Genomic DNA, 15,134 nt, shown 5'->3' with positions numbered 1-15,134 from the left:
TCCCTATCTCCTCATGATTCTTTTTAGAGTTAAAGAGGAAATGTCTCTCTTTTTTGCAATTTGATATTATAGGAGGTAGTGCCATGTATATGTGACAAGGACTCAAACTTTTACAACAAATTTACAACTATATTTTACTGTCTAGCAGACAGTCAGGGGAGATTTAAGTCTTGCGTGTGTTAAAGAGAGACTTTCACTAGGGAAGGGAGGCGGGTATGGAAAACCGATGCAGATATAAATTACAGGCAGCCAAAGGTGCCTGCGCATAACCTTCAGCAGCCGTCCAAATCTACATGCCATCGGTTAAAGCTAGGTCATTATGACAGGCTCGATTTGCATACTTGTCGAGCTCTGGCATGTAGTCCATTCATCTACCCTTGACTCCAGCCAGGATTCAAGAAGGAGGATTCAAGCCACCGTGACCGTGAAAGGGTACCCTGTCAGCCTCTGGAAAGGAGATTCCTCTGCAGCAGGTCCTCAAGGTGTTTCATCTGTTGCCCCCTTTAGAAAGGGCAGTTTGAGCTTTTTGACTTTTCCTTGATAATGTCCAGGAGGGAGCTAAAGAAGTAATGGTCCCTCTGATTCCACAAACTCTGGGGTCCTTTTGCAGGCACTGGAGCATAAAGAAGTCCATCTGCCACAAATCACCAGAGGCAGAGGTTACCAAAGGCACAAGTTCTCTGACAACACTGTCCTCAGCTATCCCCCCTCAAACACATAGAAGTCCCAGGATTTGTGAGGGATGAAACCCACCCCTGGAAGACTGCTCAATGTTCTCCTCCTTCTGAATGACACCATGACAGTAATGCTCCTCATGCTCTATATGTGCCAGCTGTAGCCTCATAAGGACGGTGTCAGGATAAAGTGGACCCTGAGAGACACCAGGAAGGCTACCTCAGGTTGCTCTACTTCCAGTGCCCACTTTATTATCCCATGCTCTATCTGCTCCATCAGGTTGAGGACAGGTAATTGTGTAAGCCCCTGCCGAATGGTGAACAGTAGGTTGGTGCCATTGTCACAAACAACCTTTCCTGGCACAAGATGGTGTGGGATTAACAGCCTTTGGGCCTGCCCCCGCAGAGCTGACAGAATCTGTGCCCTAGTGTTTCTACTGCCCCCTAGGCATACCAGCAGCAAAACTGTGTGGTAGCATTTTGCCTGAGCTGTTGGATAGCCTCTTGAATGCTTGGGGAGACTGGTGGTTCTAGGAACAGCTCACCGGAAGAGAGTATTGAGATGAAAGTGACTCCTCTGTCACCGTCACCGGGTATCGGGATGAAAAGTGGCACAACCAGCTCCAGTGGTGTGCCCCATCCTACATCCTTTCCCTCTACAGCAAGGTGACTCAGTGGGCCATGAACAAGGTAAAAAGTTCCTGCCTATACTTGCTAGATGCATATTTGTGGCCAGCTGGAACATCAGCAGCTGTAAAGCCAAATATTATGCCAAGCTGTTATTGATAAGCTGGGATTGGGTGTGGCTGAGAGTGCAGTTTTCCTTCTGTTCCAGCATCTGAGGCAAAGAAACCTGCCTGCTCAATGCTAAAGATGGAGATGGCAGATTGGGATTGGCAGAATCAGAGCATGATTGCAGCCCAGGTTTGCCCCTACTTTGGTGGCTCCACGGAAAGGATCGTAAGGTAAACCTCTGGTATCCTGTAAATACTTTCATCCCTATCACTTGAGACTCATGATAGGGAATCTTGTATAGTAGAGGGAGGGGTGGAGAAGAGCTAGAAGAAAGAAGATGAGAAGTGTGGCCCTTTTTTCCTCACCACTACTAGCACCACACTTACTGGTTGTATCCTATGCTTGCCCCTACTCTGCGCGACCCAATGCTGATCCTTTTCCCTGCTGGAATAGACCTGCATACAAAAACCTCTAACACCCTTTAAATACTTTCATCCCTATCACTTGAGGCTGCTGATAGGGATTCTTGTATAGTGGGCTGAGAGGTGGAAAGAGAAAAACTGGAAAGAGAAGGAAAAGTGTGGCCCTTTTGCTTCCTACCAATATCCTTCAGGTGCTGCACTAACCAAGCTGCATGGTGAGCACTTCATACATAATACCCAAATGACCGATGTTATTAACACACTTGAGATGCTGCTGACTGCAAACGACCATGGTGAGGGTTGCATGTGTTGAAAAAGGCCCCAGGAGATAGCAGTGGCCTAGACCCCACAGCTCTGCAATCTGGTGGTATAGAGTGGCTGCTTCTTCCACTTCTCTTTGAGCTGCCCCAAGCTGACCTCCTGCCTTTCTGCTGTTATGCCTGTCCCTCACTTACCTCCTCTAGTATATTTGGCACCAAAGCATGGTCAGAGACACCTCAACAACATCATCCAATTCCAGTCCCTAAGAGGGTTCCATCATGCAGCCGGCCCTAATGAAGGGACCCTGCCGATTAGATTGGTAGACTATACAGCCATCAAGCCACCCCTTCAATAAAACCCTCATCACTAACCACCACTGCCTCCTCTCCCAAGCTGGCTGATTCTCCTTGCTTTTTCTTTTAACTTTTCAACACCGACCAGGTTAACATGAAGCATATACTGTAAGTAAAACAAAGCCGGCAGCTCGATCTTTCACAATGAATGAGTTTATTAATCCAAGTGTAGCGCAACAGGGGAATTACAACAGGTGTTTTCTACTATATTTAAGGTTAATATGAAGGTCTACACTTCATTTCCCATCCCTATTCGCCGTAGGAGGGGGCCACATAACATTTTTGCTATGGGACCCTGTGATTTCTCACTTCGCCTCTGCTTTCAAGCCCATGGCTTCCAATTGACATATCTATTTCATCTCATGCTGCAATATAAGAAAATCAAAACTTGCCCCATGGGGGTTCTGGAGGATCTGATCTAAAGCTACAAAGGAGCACTTGCAATTGCCAAAACCTGGGATCGAACCAGGGACCTTTAGACCTTCAATGAAAGCCTAACGCTCTCCCAACTGAGCTATTTTGACCTGTTAATGCTCCTGATGGATATGTAAGAATGATCATAATGATGATAAAATGCTGCATGCCTACCAAAGGAGGATGATGGTTCTCCAGTACTAATGACATGGAAATGATTTTGATAGGAGGCATGAACTGGGTTTTTTTTAATCCAATATGGATGTTGTTATGTGAAGTCTTGTTGTGGCACCCTTAAAGACCCAACATAGTTTGGATATTTTCTTATTGAGCAACAGATGGGATGTTGGTGCCAATGTTCTGTAGCCATGCTTTGTTAATTTCTGTATAACAAGGTGATGTTTATTAAATGAGAGGTTGGCTCCTTCTAGTGTCCTTTTTATGCTAATGTTGTTAGAACCTTTCTTGGAGTTCTGGGAGACAGCGCTGTAAAGCATTTAGGGTAATGTAGTTCAATGTTCCAGTGACTCCTATGTTTGTCAATTAGGAACTACCTACCCACAATGCTCAGTTCACCTACCCACAATACCAAGCCACAGAACAGCCTGCTGGGTAAGCAAATAAAAGGGACAGGCGTGGCACGTTTTCTCTCTCTCTCTGGGACGCCATTAACCACTTCCTGACCAGAGCACTTTTTACAATTTGGCACTGCGTCGCTTTAACTGCTAATTGCGCGGTCATGCAATGCTGTACCCAAACAAATATTTGCGTCCCTTTTTCCCCACAAATAGAGCTTTCGTTTGATGGTATTTGATCACCTCTGCGGTTTTTATTTTTTGCGCTATAAACGGAAAAAGACTGAATTTTTTTTAAAAAAATGATATTTTCTAATTTTTGTTATAAAAAAAATCCAACAAACCCAATTTTAGTCATACATTTAGGCCAAAATGTATTCAGCCATATGTCTTCGGTAAAAAAAATGTCAAAAAGCGTATGTTTATTGGTTTGCGCAAAAGTTATAGCGTCTACAAACTAGGGTACATTTTCCGGAATTTACACAGCTTTTAGTTTGACTGCCTATCTCATTTCTTGAGGTGCTAAAATGGCAGGGCAGTACAACCCCCCCCCCTCCCAAATGACCCTATTTTGGAAAGTAGACACCCCAAGGAAATTGCTGAGAGGCATGTTGAGCCCATTGAATATTTAATTTTTTGTCCCAAGTGATTGAATAATGACAAAAAAAATTACAAAAAGTTGTCACTAAATGATATATTGCTCACACATGCCATGGTTATATGTGGAATTGCACCCCAAAATACATTCTGCTGCTTCTCCTGAGTACGGGGATACAACATGTGTGGGACTTTTTGGGAGCCTAGCTGCGTAAGGGGCCCCGAAAACCAATCACCGCCTTCAGGATTTATAAGGGCGTAAATTTTTTATTTCATTCCTCACTACCTATCACAGTTTTGAAGGCCATAAAATGCTAAGATGGCACAACCCCCCCCCCCCCCCAAATGAGCCCATTTTGGAAAGTAGACACCCCAAGCTATTTGTTGAGAGGCATGTTGAGTCCATGGAATATTTTAAATTTTGCCACAAGTTGTGGGAAAATGACAAACTTTTTTTTTTTTTTTGCACAAAGTTGTCACTAAATGATATATTGCTCACACAGGCCATGGACATATGTGGAATTGCACCCCAAAATACATTCTGCTACTTCTCCTGAGTACAGGGATACCACATGTGGGACTTTTTGGGAGCCTAGCCGTGTACGGGGCCCTGAAAACCAATCACCACTTTCAGGATTTCTAAGGGCGTAAATTTTTTATTTCACTCCTCACTACCTATCACAGTTTTGAAGGCCATAAAATGCTAAGATGGCACAAAACCCCCCCAAATGACCACATTTTGGAAAGTAGACACCCCGAGCTATTTGCTGAGAGGCATGTTGAGTCCATGGAATATTTTATATTTTGCCACAAGTTGAGGGAAAATTACAAACTTTTTTTTCTGACAAAGTTGTCACTAAATGATATATTGCTCACACAGGCCATGGACATATGTGCAATTGCACCCCAAAATACATTCTGCTGCTTCTCCTGAGTACAGGGATACCACATGTGTGGGACTTTTTGGGAGCCTAGCCGCGTACGGGGCCCCGAAAACCAATCACGACCTTCGGGATTTCTAAGGGCGTAAATTTTTTATTTCACTGCTCACTACCTATCACAGTTTTGAAGGCCATAAAATGCCCAGATGGGACAAAACTCCCAAATGACCCCATTTTGGAAAGTAGACACCCCAAGCTATTTGCTGAGAGGCATGGTGAGTATTTTGCAGCTCTCATTTGTTTTTGAAAATTAACAAAGAAAAGAAAAATGTATTGTTTTTTCTTTTTTCAATTTTCAAAACTTTGTGACAAAAAGTGAGGTCTGCAAAATACTCACCATACCTCTCAGCAAATAGCTTGGGGTGTCTACTTTCCAAAATGAGGTCATTTGGGGGGGGGGTTGTGCCATCTGGGCATTCCATGGCCTCCGAAACTGTGATAGGCAGTGAGGAGTGAAATAAAAAATGTACACCCTTAGAAAGCCTGAAGGCGGTGATTGGTTTTCCTGTACACGGCTAGGCTCCCAAAAAGTCTCACACATGTGGTATCCCCGTACTCAGGAGAAGCAACAGAATGTATTTTGGGGTGTAATTTCACATATTCCCATGGCATGATTGAGCAATATATCATTTAGTGACAACTTTGTGCAAAAAAAAAGTGTCTTTTTCCCGCAACTTGTGTCACAATATAAAATATTCCATGGACTCAACATGCCTCTCAGAAAATAGCTTGGGGTGTCTACTTTCCAAAATGGGGTCATTTGGAGGGGGGTTGAACTGTCCTGGCATTTTATGCACAACATTTAGAAGCTTATGTCACACATCGACCACTCTTCTAATCACTTGAAGACAAAGCCCTTTCTGACACTTTTTGTTTACATGAAAAAATAATTTTTTTTTGCAAGAAAATTACTTTGAACCCCCAAACATTATATTTTTTTTTTAAAGCAAAGGCCCTACAGATTAAAATGGTGGGTGTTTCATTTTTTTTTTTTCACACAGTATTTGCGCAGCGATTTTTCAAACGCATTTTTTTGGGAAAAAACACACTTTTTTAATTTTAATGCACTAAAACACACTATATTGCCCAAATGTTTGATGAAATAAAAAAGATGATCTTAAGCCGAGTACATGGATACCAAACACGACATGCTTTAAAATTGCGCACAAACGTGCAGTAGCGACAAACTACATACATTTTTAAAAGCCTTTAAAAGCCTTTACAGGTTACCACTTTAGATTTACAGTGGAGGTCTACTGCTAAAATGACTGCCCTCGATCTGACCTTCGCAGTGATACCTTACATGTGTGGTGCAATTGCTGTTTATATTTGACGCTAGACCGACGCTTGCGTTCGCATTTGCGCGAGAGCAGGGGGGGGACAGGGGTGCTTTTTTTTTTCTTATTTTTAAAACTGTTCCTTTCATTTTTTTTTTTTTTAATCATTTTTATTGTTATCTCAGGGAATGTAAATATCCCCTATGATAGCAATAGGTAGTGACAGATACTCTTTTTTGAAGAAATTGGGGTCTATTAGACCCTAGATCTCTCCTCTGCCCTCAAAGCATCTGACCACACCAAGATCAGTGTGATAAAATGCTTTCCCAATTTCCCAATGGCGCTGTTTACATTCCGGCGAAACCTAAGTAATGAAATGCTCGTAGCTTCCGGTATCTTAGGCCATAGAGATGATTGGAGCTATTCTGGTCTCTGATCAGCTCTATGGTCAGCTGGCTGAATCACGGGCTGCAATCTCAGGTTCCCTGTTGGGACAGGAGAGCCAGAGAAAAACATGGAAGACGGTGGGAGGGGGGGACATTCCCTCCCACTGCTTGCAAAAGCAGTCTAGAGGCTAATTAGCTGCTAGGATTGCTTTTACATGAAAGCCGGCTGCTGGCTGAAAAGAATGATACCGAGAACATCATTCTGGTATAACCACTCAAAGTCCAGCAACATACCAGTACGTTGCTGGTCCTTGTTGGGCATATATTGTAATCGTTTTTTTCATGCAGCCTGTGGGCTGAACGAAAAAAAGAGATTGATCGGTGGGTATGCCCACCATTAGAATACCTCCCTTCATCCACCCACTTCTAATGATGGGCATACATGCACCATTTATATATGCCAAAGCATGGGGGCATCCACCCGCAAAAGTTAGGAGCAAATCGCTCCTCCGCCCCTGCTGCCCCCACGCTTCGGCATATATGCTCTTTTTTTAAACTGTGGTGGTAAAATCACCTCCGACAGCGCTGGAGTCACGGTTTTGGTAGTTGCCCATGGTTTCTTGGTTTCGGTAGTTGTCCATGGTTGCTTGGTGTTGGTAGTTGTCCATGGTTGCTTGGTTTCAGTAGGGAATGTACATTGTGGAGTGTATGGCGGTGGGTAGTATGTGCAGGGAGAGGCGAGCGGAGTGTATGGTGCTTCCGCCACGGTGGCATGTCTCATTCATGGGTGCAGTGTCTGTCAGAGCACAGTGCCCCCCCCCCCCCCCCCCAAGGGGCCCCATGTGCAGTGCACAGATTGTGCCCATAGATGATATGCCACTTCACTGTTTCCCAATAGACAGGAATGGGACTTTTTTGACTGCATGGAATGCACAGGTGTTTTGTGCATCCGCGAAAGGCAGTCCTGTTCATTTCCTGTGTTTTTTTCTTGGGTTTTTTTTTGCATTTTGCTGGTTTTGTTGTGATATTTTGGTTTCTTGTCTGTCCGATGGTTTGACATTGCAGCCCTGTGGCTGCAGCATCCGACTGCTCAGTGTCGGTAGCTGTCCATGGTTGCCTGGTTTCTATAGTTGTCCATGGTTTTTTGGTTTCAGTAGATGTCCATGGTTGCTTGGTTTCGGTAGTTGTCCATGGTTGCTTGGAGTTGGCAGTTGTTCATGTTTTTTTTGTTTCGGTAGTTGCTGTTTCGGTAGGGAATGTACATTGTGGAGTGTACAGTGGTAGGTAGTATGTGCAGGGAGAGACGAGCGGAGTGTATGGTGCTTCCGCTACTGTGATATGTCTCATCCATGGGTGCAGTATCTGTCAGAGCACAGTGGGCCCCCCCCCAAGGGGCCCCAAGTGCAGTGCACACATTGCACCCATAGAAGATATGCCACTGCACTGCATCCCAATAGACATGAATGGGACTTTTTTGACTGCATGGGATGCATAGGTGTTTTGTGCATCCATGTAAGGCAGTCCTGTTAACTCCTTGTTTTTTCTTGTGTTTTTTTGCATTTTGCTGGTTTTGTTGTGGTTTTTTGGGTTCTTGTCTGCCCGATGGTTTGACATTGCAGCCCTTAGGCTGCAGCATCCAACTGCTTGGTGTCGGTAGCTGTCCGTGGTTGCCTGGTTTTGGTAGTTGTCCATGGTTGCTTGGTTTCGGTAGTTGCCCATGGTTGCTTGGTGTTGGTAGTTGCCCATGGTTGCTTGGTTTTAGGAGTTGTCCACGGTTGCTTGGTGTTGGTAGTTGTCCATGGTTTCTCGATTTCGGTAGTTGTCCATGTTTTCTTGGTAGTTGTCCATGGTTGCTTGGTTTCAGGAGTTGTCCATGTTTGCTTGGTGTTGGTAGTTGTCCATGGTTTCTCGGTTTCAACAGAGGTCCATGGTTGCTTGGTGTTGGTAGTTGTCCATGGCTGCTCAGTGTTGGTATTTGCCCATGATTGTCCATTTGGTGGCATGGGATTCACAGGTGTTTCGTGCATCCACATAAGGCAGTCCCATTCATTTCTTCTGGTTGTCTTTGTGTTTTTTTGCATTTTGGTGTCGTTTTTGGGGTTCTTGTCTGCCCGATGGTTTGACATTGCAGCCCTGTGGCTGCAGCATCCGACTGCTTGGTGTCGGTCCATGGTTGCCTGGTTTCGGTAGTTGTCCATGGTTTCTTGGTAGTTGTCCATGGTTTCTTGGTAGTTGTCCATGGTTGCTTGGTTTTGGTAGTTGCCCATGGTTGCTTGGTGTTGGTAGTTGCCCATGGTTGCTTGGTGTTGGTAGTTGCCCATGGTTGCTTGGTGTTGGTAGTTGTCCATGGTTTCTGGATTTCGGTAGCTGTCCATGGTTTCTTGGTAGTTGCCCATGGTTGCTTGGTGTTGGTAGTTGCCCATGGTTGCTTGGTTTCAGGAGTTGTCCATGGTTGCTTGGTGTTGGTAGTTGTCCATGGTTTCTTGATTTCGGTAGTTGTCCATGGTTGCTCAGTGCTGGTAGTTGTCCATGGTTGACCATTGACTGCAGCTTCCGGCTCTTACTCTCCTTGTTGCAGTCAATGAAATCTAGCTTCTCTGGCTCTATTAGTGTTTTATGAGCCTCTTTGTTGGACATTGGCATCGGAATCAGCAGTTCCTGGTGCTTTGGTGAATTTTTGATCTTTGGTGGCTTGATCAAACTGCCACCTACGTATGAAAAATTGGCGAACTTCTCCTGATCTTTTGGTGATATTGCAGCCTTCCGTTGATCGCAGTCGATAAATTCAGCCAATTTTATACTGCTACATGATGGTTTCTCATGAATCTGTGAAGAGAAAAACGCATTAATAACTGTTTCTAATTGATACAGAAAATGGTCACAAAGTATGGTGAACCCCACCCCTGAGGTGTGGCGAATTTTACAAAACAGGCTCCTTCCACCCTAGCTCCCTCTAGTGGTCAAAAGAAACGTTAGACTGCATTATCCCACCCTTGAAGAATATCCAAGCCCAGGAACAAATTAGTATCTTTCCAGCTTAGACCTTGAACCAACTCTCCTCTATGCAATGGAGATAAGGAGAAGTGGGGGTGTTTTTAATCCTAATCAGAAGAGCAGGTAAGGGTGACAACGCTGCTTCTCCATAGATACAGTACAGTGAGTGAGCGTTTCCACCCTTAGGCACGAAATGTGAAGCAGACGGGATTAAGTAAAGTAAATCAGATCTCAGCTGTGCACCTGACCCATACACAGTAATCATCTCCAGTAATAACCAGAATTCATTCAGACCAGGTCATATGATTGTGTAGTGATCACAAGCACATATACATGAATGTGTTCGATGGTGAACAGCCTGCCGGTGAAAATCCCCCCCCCCCCCCCCCCAGATGTGGTTAGACTCCATTATCCGTATACTTACCAGTCCTGATTTAGAAGGCGTGCATAGCTTTCTTCCCTCTAACTCCACCCAGTCGATATTCTTGAAGAACGGGTGGTTCCTGATGTCACTGACTTGGTGTTTTCGTTCATCTTGGTCTTTCCACAGAAGCTGTAAAATAGAATGAAATATAATGAGACACCGAAGGAGCAATAACAATATCCGAGCAATAGAAAAGCTGAGGCTCTAAGCATACTTACTCTCTTTAGGAGGTCTTGGAGGTCAGGGTCCATATTCTGTGGATAATCAGGATCCTGGCTGATGGTCCTGTCGATACAATTTTGGAAGGCGTCCTTGCGTTTGTAGAAGGGGTGTTTGCCAACCGCCATTTCATATACTATTACTCCAAGGGAGAAATAGTCAGCCATGGCATAATAATCCAGTTTTTTCAAGACCTGTAGAAACATAAGAGAGACAAAGAAAGATGAGCACGTTGTCAGAGGACAGAGATGACAATATAGTGACATATGGGTTGTAGGAAGCTCATGGACGACTAAAATCATGCTTAAACGACACCATACTGAGGAGGGGCTTGTTAATATTGGAGGTGGGATAAGGTCCTCCAAATTTACTAAACAAAGGGTCAGTTTACAGTCCTTTAGACACTAGGAGGCCCAGACTGAGGCTCGTGGCAGTAAAGATCCCTCATCTTTGGTATTATGTTGTTGTCAGTTGGAGGAATAGGGTCCCATCATTGGCGTCAGTGGGAGGAATGGAGCCCCATCATTAGTATTAGTGGTAGGAATCGTGCCCCATCATTCCTATTAGTGGGAGGAATAGTTCCCCATCATTGGTGTCAATGGGAAGAATAGTGCCCCATCATTGGTGTGATTGGAAGAATAATGCCCGGTTGATTAAGTGGAGAGAATGGTGCCCCAAGGGCCAGATAAAGGCAAGCAAAGGACCACAGTTTGGCGATCACTGGCCTTGAGGTATACTTTCACTTTGCGCATACTTACTTCTGGCGCCATGTAGATTTCTGTCCCCGCAAATCCATTAGTTCTCTTAGACTCAGTGACTCCCCTCACTGCTACTCCAAAATCTGCGATTCTAGCATGGCCGGCGCTGTCTAAGAGAATGTTTTCTGGCTTCAGATCTCTGTGAACGATCTCTTTGGCATGCAGGAATTGCAGGCCACACAGCATTTCCGCCGTTAGGTTTCTGATGAAGAAAGAAGTACATGGATTAGCATTGAAATTCATCAAAGACTAGTTAAAGCTAAATATGAAGTGAATTCTCCCTATAGTACGTAGGGGTATGGATGGATGGGATCAGCTCGGGGGGCCTGGCTAGGTCACTGCTTGTCCTCAGTGGTCAGCCACCCCCGACTCCAAAGTGATCCTGACATCGGACTTACCTTATCTTGTCCACGGGTAGTCGAGCTGAAGGTTTCATCAGTTCACGGAGCTCCCCTTCGCTAAGATACTCCATAACATAGACCAGATGAGTCTGTGAAAAAAAGAAAACAAGGTTACGTTATAGACATTTAAAAATTTCAGTCTGTGGAGGAATATATGGAGACATACTAAGTGCTTCGCAGGGGAACGCTGAAAAACCTGACAGAGAGAGGTGGCGTAGGCCACCATCACTGAAATATCTTGTCTGGCTGTTAGGGTGATCCCATGACTTCCATACTTTGGCTCCCCATCCTGGAAGATGCATGTAGATCAGGAGATCTGACTTGTAGACTTGTTTTGGCTCACTAAATGTTTTGAGGCCAGAGACAGCCAGAAAGCTAGCAATGTCTAAAGTCAGTAATGGCGGACTCTCAGTGCGTGGTTTATTGAAGCAAAACTTCTACTCTGTATGGTTGATGTCACCAAGTTCCAGCCTTATAGGAAGCACTCTAGAGTTCTTCTCTTACCTTTACTGCTTTACCCTGATCTACAGCCAGAACCTGATGTGTGGAACACAAGGGAAGCTCTCCCCCAATTTAGCACTTAGTGCCTGAAGGACTTTTTGACATGTCTAAACACTGTCATCTTATGGGGCAAAGGGATGCTTAGCCTTGTGTAAGTTTTGACTCCAAAAAAGTCACAATTATTGTAGGGGGTCTGGATCAGTAGATGAGCACAGTACAGGGAAGAGAAGAAGAAATTGGTAGATGAAAAGACTTACTTTTGTCTGGAATGAGCCGTACATATGGACAATGGATGGGTTCTCTCTGCTTTCTTCTAGGATGTATCTCTCAGTAAGGGCAATTCTGGGATCATTTGCCAGGAGTTGTGTCTTTCTGACGAACTTCAAAGCCAGCTTTTGGTTAGTGGCGGGATGGGTGGCCAACACTACTTTTCCAAAGCTCCCCTCTCCAACTACCTTATAGAAGGTGAAGCTATTCAACTGTAGCTTGCATGATTTGCCCTTCCCGATATTGTTAGGTGGGACAGGTTCAGCTGACTTTTTGTTGGTGGTGGGGATGGACGGAGTTGGGAAAGACTTTTTACTTTCAACATCCCTGCTTACTGGAGATTGGTCATTCAACTTTCCACTGTTGATTTTGCTCTGTGCATTCAGCCCAGGCAATTTGGCTCCAAGATGTGAAGACACCATAGGTGATGGTTTACTCTTTTTGGAGTTTGGTGGTTTCTTGCTCTTTAAGGGGCTGGTGGATGGAGCCAAAAATATTTTTTTGACTTCAGTGGTGGAAGGAGTGGTCGGATTTTGTTGGTCCTTCTTAACTGCATCCAATTTGGTGAGTTTAATCTCACTGGTGGATGGAACCAGTGTTTTCTCACCCTCCATGGTGTTTGACTTGACCAGATTTTGCTGGTCCTCCATTGCTGTGTCCAGTTTGGTTATTATACTTTCACTGGTAGTAGTAGCCAGTGGAGTTTTCTCACTGTTCTTCCTGGATGGAATGACTGGGCATTGCAGAGATACTGTAGTTACCTGAACCTCATCCTCACTGGTAGACTGAACCAGTGCAGTATCTGCCCTCTGCTTGGTGGATCGGATGACTGCAGTTTGCTGGTCATCCGCGGTCATAGAAGGTCCTGTTGCCTCCTCGTCACTCTTGGATGGAACCAGTGCAGTGTTGTCACCCTCAATGGTAGATGGAGTGACTGCACTTTCTTGGTCCTCCACTGTCAAAGATGGTGTTTCCTCACTGTCACTGGTGGGTGGAACCGGTGCAGTTTTCTCACCCTCAATGGTGGATGGGGTGACTGCACTTTGATGATCCTCTACAGTCATAGCCGGTGTCGTTGGCTCGCTGTCACTGGTGGATACAACCAGTGCAGTGATCTCACCCTCAATGGTAGATAGGGTGACTGCACTTTGTTGGTCCTCCACAGATGGTGCTGCTTCCTCACTGTCACTGGTGGATGGAACCAGTGCAGTGGTCTCACCCTCAATGATAGATGGGGTGACTTCAATTTGTTGGTCCTCCTCAGATGGTGCTGGAACCAGTGCAGTGGTCTCACCCTCAATGGTAGATAGGGTGACTGCACTTTGTTGGTCCTCCACAGATGGTTCTGCTTCCTCACTGTCACTGGTGGATGGAATCAGTGCAGTGGTCTCACCCTCAATGGTAGATGGGGTGACTTCAATTTGTCGGTCCTCCTCAGATGGTGCTGGAACCAGTGCAGTGGTCTCACCCTCAATGGTAGATAGGGTGACTGCACTTTGTTGGTCCTCCACAGATGGTGCTGCTTCCTCACTGTCACTGGTGGATGGAACCAGTGCAGTGGTCTCACCCTCAATGGTAGATGGGGTGACTTCAATTTGTTGGTCCTCCTCAGATGGTGCTGGAACCAGTGCAGTGGTCTCACCCTCAATGGTAGATAGGGTGACTGCACTTTGTTGGTCCTCCACAGATGGTTCTGCTTCCTCACTGTCACTGGTGGATGGAACCAGTGCAGTGGTCTCACCCTCAATGGTAGATGGGGTGACTTCAATTTGTTGGTCCTCCTCAGATGGTGCTGGAACCAGTGCAGTGGTCTCACCCTCAATGGTAGATAGGGTGACTGCACTTTGTTGGTTCTCCACAGATGGTGCTGCTTCCTCACTGTCACTGATGGATGGAACCAGTGCAGTGGTCTCACCCTCAATGGTAGATGGGGTGACTGCACTTTGTTGGTCCTCCTCAGATGGTGCTGGAACCAGTGCAGTGGTCTCACCCTCAATGGTAGATAGGGTGACTGCAATTTGTTGGTCCTCCTCAGATGGTGCTGCTTCCTCGCTGTCACTGGTGGATGGAACCAGTGCAGTGGTCTCACCCTCAATGGTAGATGGGGTGACTGCACTTTGTTGGTCCTCCACAGATAGCGCTGTTTCCTCTCTGTCACTGGTGGATGCAACCAGTGGAATGTTCTCACCCTCCGGGGTGGAACTGGTGACACTGGGAGATGATGAATAATTTTCTCCTGCAGAGAGAAAAAAAAATGTAATTCTTTCTGTTCATGTTATACAAATCTGAGGACATTTAAATATGTTTTCTTTTACATATATATGTAAGTGTCATGATAATAACATGTGCTACTCATCTATAGAATATATCTTCTATACACACATGGACAATATTGTTGTTGAACCCCCCCCCCCCCAGGAGACCATTCTCAGCTCATGGCTTTCTGTGCCAGAAAACGTGTGCTTTAAAAAGCCCCCTTGACATCTCTAACACCAACCCCCCCCCCGGGAATATCCAGACTTAAACTTTGAGGCCACCAAGAGATAACAATCGTACTGTAATATCTCACTGCGCTGAGATCTCTGTGCCAAAGACCACTGATCTGCTACAAGGGGGGGCACCATATTGGTTCAGTATGTATGCAGGCTGTGCTGCCTGTTTAGTACTGCTTGTAAACCCTCTGAATGGGGTTTATTTACTAAAGGCAAATCCACTTTGCACTACAAGAGCACTTGGAAGTGCAGTCGTTGTAGATCCGAGGGGGACATGCAAGGAAAATAAAAAACAGCATTTTTGCTTGCACGTGATTGGATGATAGAAATCAGCAGAGCTTCCCCTCAGATCTACAATGACTGCACTTCCAAGTGCACTTGTAGTGCACAGTGGATTTGCCTTTAGTAAATCAACCCCAAAGCATTTACATCATTCTGCTAAA

The 15,134-nt window shown here is 45.2% G+C and overlaps 1 non-coding gene across 1 annotated transcript; it reads right to left on the bottom strand.

The window, feature by feature from the left end:
- Positions 1-2,890: 2,890 nt before the first annotated feature.
- On the bottom strand, positions 2,891-2,969 carry TRNAE-UUC (transfer RNA glutamic acid (anticodon UUC)). Its single transcript is given in 2 exon segments — positions 2,891-2,926; positions 2,933-2,969. It is a non-coding gene; the product is annotated as a tRNA-Glu (tRNA).
- Between the last annotated feature and the right edge of the window lie 12,165 nt (positions 2,970-15,134).

The sequence above is a fragment of the Aquarana catesbeiana genome, linkage group LG09, assembly GCF_042186555.1.
Source record: "Aquarana catesbeiana isolate 2022-GZ linkage group LG09, ASM4218655v1, whole genome shotgun sequence".
In the NCBI taxonomy this organism is placed as follows: Eukaryota; Metazoa; Chordata; class Amphibia; order Anura; family Ranidae; genus Aquarana; species Aquarana catesbeiana.
This window is presented reverse-complemented; position numbering and strand designations above follow the sequence as displayed.